The following is a 9,070-nucleotide window of genomic DNA, read 5'->3' on the forward strand; positions in this document are numbered from 1 at the left end:
AGAAAGAGAGAAAATATTGACTACACCAACTGCATCAGTTTCTCGTAGTTAAATAAATAAATTGTTTTAAAATTAACGTTTTACATCTGCATTTTAATTCTGCTGCGATGACTGCACTAATTAACAGTTGCGTTGATTTTTTATGGCTCATTAACGTAATCAGCTTCATCTGGATATTTTATTGCCGGGTCATGGACATCGCGATAATTCTGTTATTAAATGCCTATAATACCGTTTCGATTTCGAAAGGGAGGTTATTGGTTTACTCATGGCGGAGCAAGTGAATAAATAATTCTTAATTTTCTGGACAGTATCAGCTTTTAACATCGTTATTTATCACGCCAACAATTCGCGTTCATGTACGTATACAAATAAAGCGACGCCAAAGGGGAAGGCATAGTTTCCTTGTTTGATCGTAAAACCGGGTGGCCTCATCAAAATATTAAAAATAAGCAATATCAGAGTGCGGCTCGCAAAGTTTTCTAATCCCATTAATCAATCTCGTTTGCCATTCGTTTGATTGCGGCCAGAGTATGAAAGCCAACGAGAAGCATTTCTAATTGGAAATCCTTGATCTCTGATTACTTTCGTGACCTCGTGCATACACACCCGACTCGAATACAATATTGCAGATCTTAATGAAGTTTATGAGACCGATGCCATTGGGTTCTGGTAGATACGAAATCTTCTACATTGACAGTATCATAAAATCGGAAGTGTCTTAAGGAATTAAATTCTCTATCTTACTCCACGATATTTATTATATCTATTATGCTTTAACATTATATGTAACAAATACATAATAATGTGTAATAAATTCCAATAAATACACTAAAAATAAGTTCGTTCTCATTAATATGTGAAAAAAGTAGTAAAAACACATTTTTGATAGTATCCAAATAGCGTAAATTTATCTATTTATTATAAATAAAATTTTAAATCTATGAAATAATAAAACAATAAATAATTCGTGTTAGCTTTATAATTGAATGTAATTTTAAATTAAAATTTTTAGTTAAATAAAAAAATATTTTAAAAAATAATTACAAAATATAAAAAATTAAAATTACGCAGCAGTTCTCTAATATGGATTTTTGTCGCATACCTCTCAGTAATTTACAATATGCACTGTGATGGAAGTAAAGTGAATGTGTAGTACGTACTTTTTAACTGCATTTGCACTTTATGTGGCGTACAATTTTATTATCACACGAATATTAGTATTGCTTCGCAAATTAGTTTTACTCAAGATAATGACAGTTCCAGTAGTATTTTTTTATAGTTTTACAGTTCTTTATAAAATATAAAAGAATTCTGTATGTTATACCAAAAAACCAAAATTGAAAAAATTGTAGCTGGAATTCTGTTTAAAAAAAAAAGTAGCAACAATTCAATGAATTTCCTATTTTCTATAAGAAATCTATTTAATTTTATGATGTAAATGACTATATACTTATTTCTTAATATATTAATTAATTTATTATTAATTTATATTTATTATTATTAATATATTTATTAATATATTAATAATATATAGTCATAGTTTGACTGTTTATTTTACTTGAAATTAAAAATTTAAACAATTAGTTCAGTTTTCCAATAAAAATACCGGCAGCGATAAATTTTTCAGAATAGGTCATGCAATAAAACGATTAAATTAACTGTTACAAAAAATAACATTTTTCCACGCTAGACATAATATTTTTTGAATTAATATTTTGTAGCAGAGTGGAGTGTTTACGTCGTATTTTATAGAAAATACAAGTTAGAACGATGGATTTTCCGCGACTGCACGCTTTCAATCATTTCTAGCCGATTAACGAATCAATATATATATATATATATATATATATATATTAATTGCGTAAATACCGAATAATATGTTGCACTAGTACAAGCGAGAGAACATAATAAATAATTCTACAAACAATTTTACGTGACAAGGTATTTCATTCTATGTATTTTCATGTAACTAGATAATAAAGCTTCAATCTCTCGCAAGCTGTGATCAGAATAGATAAATAGATAGATAGATAAAAGCGTTTATTGCTACTCTAAGGCGAGCACTTTAAGAGCAGAAAGAGCAGAAAGAACAGAAAAAATGTAGTAAAGAATAATAATGTGTGCAGTTGTAAGTAGCATAAAATTGACATAAGCACAAGAAAACAAGAATATAAAATAATAAAAATAAAGTATGCGAGTATTAGCAGTATGAATTAAAATAAGCAGAGGCATGATAATAAGTGATGTTGTATCTAACAATAAGTTATAATGATATGAAATGATAAACAGAAGTATGTTACAATGAAATTTTGAGGAGAATAATTACGGCGAGTGACATAAGTGTGTAGTGATAAAGTAATTATGTAATCCGAATGTTGTCTTATTCACACATCATATTATAATATATGAAATGCGAGCAAAAAGAGAAGGGGCGGGGAGGGAGGCAGTTTGATAATTATGTGAAATAAGAAGCAATAAGACAACAGTTTAACAAGAACATATTACTTGACAGAAAGAAGTAATGATTGGCTAAAAAATGAAGCATCAGTTTGTGTCAATATCAAAACAGTTAGAAAGAATTTGTCGCATGACGAAAGAGCTTATCCTTAAATTTATGTAGAGAGACATGGAAATATGAATAGCAGGGGGTAAATCATGTACTAATAAATTCAGATTACCTAATTGCGATCGTATTAAATAAATGAACAATAAATGATAATAATTAAAATAGACTTTTAATTTTTAAAATACAAAAAATTAATAAATAACAGAGCTAATGAGAGCCATTGCGGATAACGAAGCGCAACTAGAATTTGTAGATTAAAAAACCTACAAAACTTGCACTTCATTATCTACACTGGCTCTCATTAGCCCTGTTATTTGTTAGTTATTGTATTTTAAATCAACAATGTAAGAACTCGAATTTGCGAATAAGTTGCCCTCCCGAATATTCAGAATTTACTATATATCTTTCATATGTATCTTTCAAAAAATTAGATTGGTGTTACACACCAACACCCACTTCGTTCAAATCTTCGTCTTTTTTCTGGCTAATATTCTGGCTTAATATGCCAGAGATCGACAGCAAGGAGAAATATTCCTTTTGCTGCCGACTAAAAGCGTAAAATTTTACGCCTTTGTATGATGCGCGAAACACGAACGCGTCGCGAAGGGGCGACCATATTAATCAAATTGATTAAATATTAATTATCAATAATAATAATTTTATTAATACATGTGTGTGAATAAATTTATTCTTTATTCGTGTCTATTCGAAATTAAAAATATAAGTATTTGACTAAAAATAAACCTAAATTAAAAAAAATCTCTATGAGGGATATTTTCAACATTTTGATTTTATAATCTCAAATATTGTGAAATTAGATCAAATTTCTTAATATAAATTTTACACAATATAAACAACAAAAATTCAAAATTAAATATAAACCGAAAATTATTAAATCGATTACTATCCCATAAAATTTAAGGCCCATGTACGTATTCTTAACGATTCGAACGATTCGTTGCTGAATCTCATCTCAAAACATGCAGAGAGATAAGAAATTCAGATAAATGATGTAAGATCCAAAAGGGAGATAATTTTCCCTTACATTAATAAATATCGTATATCGTTTATGTTTTAAATTAATACAATCATTTTCTGCATAATTTATTATTATATTTCAAAATTAAGTATTTTAAAAGATGCAAAATTCCGAACGCGATTTTTTAAAATAATTATAAGATAAAATTCTTTTATTTCTTGACACAATGAACCTATACTGGATTTTACATCATGTTACTATTTTGACTGGTATAAAATCGAGTTACTACATATGGATAAGTTATAAAAGTTTAGGCTAAAGTAAGTGCATTTAGTGCAATTTAGGTAAATTATAGTAACAATTAATAATCGTAAAATATTTTTTATAAAAAAGCGAGATCAATAAATTATATGACACATGCGCTACATTAAAATATCTGTTATTTCACTAGTAACAAATATATAAATAATAAGTATGAAGCAATACAAAGAATATCTTTGAAAACATATGTTATATACATATATGTGTATATGTATTATTTTTCTCTGCACCAAATTAAATAAAATTTAATCCTGAATGAATATTTGAAAATAGGATAGATAGAAAGAATAATAAAACTATACTTATTATACTGTTCTATATTATACAAACACTGTTCTATATTATAATATCCATAGACAAAAAAAACAATTTCATTTACTCTAATTACATTTTATATATATATATATATATATATATATATATATATGTTCTTTATATTTTTTAATTTACTGTATTTTATTTATTTAAAAAATACGAATACTTAATTAATTCTTGTTTTTACTCCAAGTGCGTTAAGACGTAATATACAAGGTGTTTGATAATTCTGTTGACAACGCTCGTAGGTACAGCGAACTGAGTCGAAAAGTCTTGTATCATTTTGCAATTTTTGCAATAATTAACAAGATATTAATAATCGTTCAATATTGGTTTTCAATAAATTTTTACTCAAATACCATTAACTTTACAGAAAAACAACAAGAAACAAAAATTGTTAATTTTCTCCTTATAAAGTTTTAAAATTGTTTTCAGAATTTTTTAATATCGTTTTCTCACATGTTGGTCAAAATACTTGTCAATGAAAAAATGCAATACTAAAAAGTTTAAAAATATTAATTATTAAATAGTGGCGAATATTGATCTTCAATTTCGGCACTATTTAATAATTAATATCTTGTTACTATTGCGATGATCTATTGATCGTACTATCAATTTTACAGAAAAACAGCAAAAATTGTTTGTTTTTTTCTCATAGAGCTGTAAGATTTTTTTCAGAATTTTTTATCAACTTTTTAGTATTGCATTTTTCATTCGCAAGTATTTTTATCAACACGTGAGGAAATACGATATTAAAAAATTCTGAAAAAAATTTTAGATCTTTATAAGGAGGAAATTAACAATTTTTGCCGAAATTGAAGATCAATATTCGCCACTATTTAATAATTAATATCTTGTTACTATTGCGAAAATTGCAAAATGGCAGAGGACTTTTCGACTCAGTTTAGCTCTACCTGCCCACAATCAGTGCACTTATCAGTACAATTATCAAACATCCTGTATATATTTTAATGTAAAACATATTTTAAAAATCGATTACATAGAATCAACCTTTATTATATTTTTAAAATTGAATTATTTGGTATCAATCAAATTGAATTACATACAACTGAGATTAAATTACTTATTAATATATGTGTGTGTGTGTGTGTGTGTGTGTGTGTGTGTGTGTGTGTGTGTGTGTGTGTGTGTGTGTGTGCGCGTGTGTGTGTGTGTACACATATATAAAATATATTCGCGTATATAATATATAATATGTTCGCTTTAACATATGAATTTAGAAACAACATTTGAACCTTTAACATTGTAGTTTTCTTGAATGAAATAGTTCTACTTTATTGTTTCAGTTGAAGCAATGAGAGATTGGATAAGAGCAATCGCAATCGGGCGACTTTTACGAAAGATTAAAAATAATTTAAACTGAGTGTTAATATGATATTATAAATTTTACAGTGCATGTACAACAAAATAAGAAGCATCCAGGATTAAATTTATCCTAATCTGTTCTAACTTATCCTCTTTAAGATAATGAATGCATGGAATGCTACATATACGTTTATAAAATTTATACAGGTATATTTTTATTAAATTGATGCATCTGTAGATATATTAATAAAATCACCACGCACCCGTTACCTCAACAAAAACATCAATTCATCACTCACCAATTTGATGCGCAACAGCGGAGTTTCATCTGCATCGTCGCTACGATGATTCTGTAACAAAAAGAATATAAAATCTAAATTAAAACAAAGCAAAAAAATTAAGTAATATTTAAAAAAATATTTAGTAAACGTAATTCTCTTGAAAATAATCACATAATTTTCAAAATATTTTTACAAGCATCGAATTTTTTAATTTACCATTCACTTACATATTTATAAAAATAATTATATACTCGAAAAAACGTTATGTAATAGACATTACATATATAATTACATATAAACATTTTTTAAATATGAAACATTTTTTCCTGGGCATTTTCTAAAAAAATCTTAAAAATACAGATATTTATAAAATTTCAAAATAATTTTAAGATAATTCTTTTTTTTTTAATTATTACTTTTAAATCATTGTAAAATAAAGCGAATAAATAGAAAAAAGATTTTATTGATTTTACAATAGCAAAAAAGATATTTACCGCAAGGTTGCTCCGCCGGTGCCCGATGCCTCTCCCAGACCTCCTCCTCCTCTCAGAGTTGGGGTTGACACATCCTCTCGCACTGGACACTCGCGAAAAACACTCGCGAATAATAGACTATAATCGCGCGCGGACTATAATTTGAGTCCGATTACTTGAACGGCACTCCCGAACAAACGCGCGACGCGACGAACCGGCTGCGGTTCGTTCATTTTGAAATAAATCGGCGACGAGGATACGTTAGCTTCCCCGTTGGATTTTTACACGAAGAGAACGATTTCACTCAATATCTAAAAATTTATCTAGATATATCATTCAGATCCGAAAGTTTTTAGATTTGAGAAAAATCATTCTTTTCGTATAAATATCTTCTGAGTACTGAGCCCTCCCACTACGTCAAGGTGTATCCGTGAGAAGGAAGATAATCTGAAAAATGTAGTAGCTATTATCTATATTACTATGCAATCAATTAACTTTTACAAACGAATATCAAACACACGTTATCTGCAATTCGTTATTATTGCGAAATAAATTTAGAACAGCTAAAAGGGTTGAATCTTTTATTTATAGATGATGTCTGTAAGATATGATTAAAGTCAATGAAATGGGCTATTTAATAAAAAAGAGAAATGTTTCTTTTATTATATCGACAATAATAGTTTCAAAGAATTACGTTTAATTTTTAAACGGTTCGTATAACGGAAGATGCACAGAAACAAAAAAATAATTAAATTATTAAACTATATTAATTCTGAAAGCAGGAATTGCGTTATTTGCATGAGAGTATTATTCATGTTAACGTTGCTTTTTTTATGACTCGTGTGATACCGTTCGTACAGACAAATGCGGCCGTGTTGCGTGCCGCTCTTCTTCACATTTCTTTTTGAAACATATAATAATTGCAAAAAATGCTAGATATATAATAAGAAATGTTGTATTTTATGAATGTTCACGTAATACGATTACTAGAATGATTAATTATTCATAAGGTACAACGTTTCGTATTATATTTAGCATTCTTCGCGATAAGATTTCAAAAAGTAATGTGAAAAGAAGCCGCGACATAGCTACGTTGTTTGTACGAGCTTCGGTAAGGGAATAATAACTGCGCGATAACTAAAAAACAATGTGAAAGAATCGCACGCGACACGATTACCTATTTCTAAGAATCTCAGTAAGGGACCGCGCAGTAACTACGCGTAAACGTAAACATGACGCGCCGCTCCGTGCCACCCCGTACCATCCTCAACACAAGGTCGCGCCAACCGTCGTCTAACTGCTGAAATAAAACGAATGTTACGAATAAGTAAAATAATATATTCTTCCCATTTTTAATGTTCTTCGATTAATAAAACGATTATTTCTAATTTTTCTTATATTCTAATTTTAGTGGCGCGAGTCGTTTAATGCGATATCATAATTATATTGCGATATACCGAGGAACATATTTGATAATTTTTATAATTTTATTTTATAATTTTAAATATCAATTTTTCCTATCAATTACAATGTACTGACTAAAGAAGTAAAAAGAGATTCTTATTAGTGTGATTTTTCTTACATAATTGCTCACGTGAAATGATTTTGACCAATATTATATCTCAATTTTGATTACTCTTTTCTGTGATGTACAATTAAATAAAGATTAATAATATGTCATTCTTTTTTTAAACGAAGATAAATACAAAAATTTATTTTGAATTATAAAACAATTTTGATTAAATAGAATAATAGCATGCATCTAACGATAAGAATCTCATTTTTATTATTAGTTACCGTACATCCGCGAACGTACGAAATATTTAAAATATTCATGAGCTGCGTATGTGAATAATGAATCTCAGAAATAAAGGGAAAAAGGGCATACAACCTATAATCCTTTTCAATCCTTAATATATTCCTTAGTTTTAGGCAACCTTATGTAATTCGCGTTCGTAGATATTGCTGTTAATTAATGCGACACGCGGAGCGACTCGAAAACACGTCCGTCTCCCATCGAGATCGCCTAGCGAATGCCGAAGTGACGATCGACCACCGCACCTTGCCCCCCTCCGCCTTCGCTCCGCGTCCCACCGCTTTTCGTCGCCAGTGACCCCCTTCCCCTACCGAGCTTTTCGCCAGATGTTTTTAGATTTCACCCAATTATCGCGTATGAAAAATATTCAACGATTTATTCAATTATATTTTTCATATTTTACATGATTTTGACAAACGGATATCGCCGTACATTTCGCGTTTTGCTTTGTGGCATCTCGGGCACAATCCTATATTATTTACATGGTTCTCTTAAACGAATTAGTAATTATTCGCATGAGATATTTTTGATATTTTCAATAATTCTCAATTTTCATTATTCTTTTTAATGATCCATACTTCAATAAAGATTAATAAAATATTCTATATATGTTCTTTATATAAAGATAAACGCAAAAAATCTTAATAAAATGAAACAATTTGTGCTAAATACAAGTTTGGTTAAAAGTACTAAATATCTTGTTAATCGTTATTTAATTTTTCAGTTAATAAATTAATTTATGACACTACTTTTATTGTAAATTATTTTGTGTTTCAGAAATTCTTTAAACGTACGTATAATAAAATATAAAATAGGTTCCGGAAACTTATTTAAAATATTAAATAAGAAATAAGTCAGAAATGTAGTTATTTAAAATAATAAATACTAAATTTCTCTTTTAAGTTTTTAATTTAAAATATATTTTACTTTAATTTTCATCGCTTTTACAGTAGTATAAAAATTATTAAACGATTTTTACGTATATTTTGG

At 28.2% G+C, this 9,070-nt stretch overlaps 1 long non-coding RNA gene across 3 annotated transcripts; it reads right to left on the reverse strand.

The window, feature by feature from the left end:
* Positions 1-5,809: 5,809 nt before the first annotated feature.
* Positions 5,810-8,301, reverse strand: LOC147908767 (uncharacterized). 3 transcript variants are annotated; one of them, XR_015545939.1, is made up of 3 exons: positions 8,156-8,301; positions 6,286-6,711; positions 5,810-5,860 (listed from the first exon to the last, which is right to left on the reverse strand). It is a non-coding gene; the product is annotated as an uncharacterized LOC147908767 (long non-coding RNA). The 3 variants fall into 3 exon arrangements; XR_015545938.1 differs by lacking the exon at positions 8,156-8,301 and adding an exon at positions 7,442-7,636; XR_015545937.1 differs by lacking the exon at positions 8,156-8,301 and having other exon boundaries at positions 6,286-7,644.
* Between the last annotated feature and the right edge of the window lie 769 nt (positions 8,302-9,070).

This window comes from Acromyrmex echinatior, chromosome 8, assembly GCF_024713525.1.
Source record: "Acromyrmex echinatior isolate Ae372 chromosome 8, ASM2471352v2, whole genome shotgun sequence".
NCBI lineage: Eukaryota > Metazoa > Arthropoda > Insecta > Hymenoptera > Formicidae > Acromyrmex > Acromyrmex echinatior.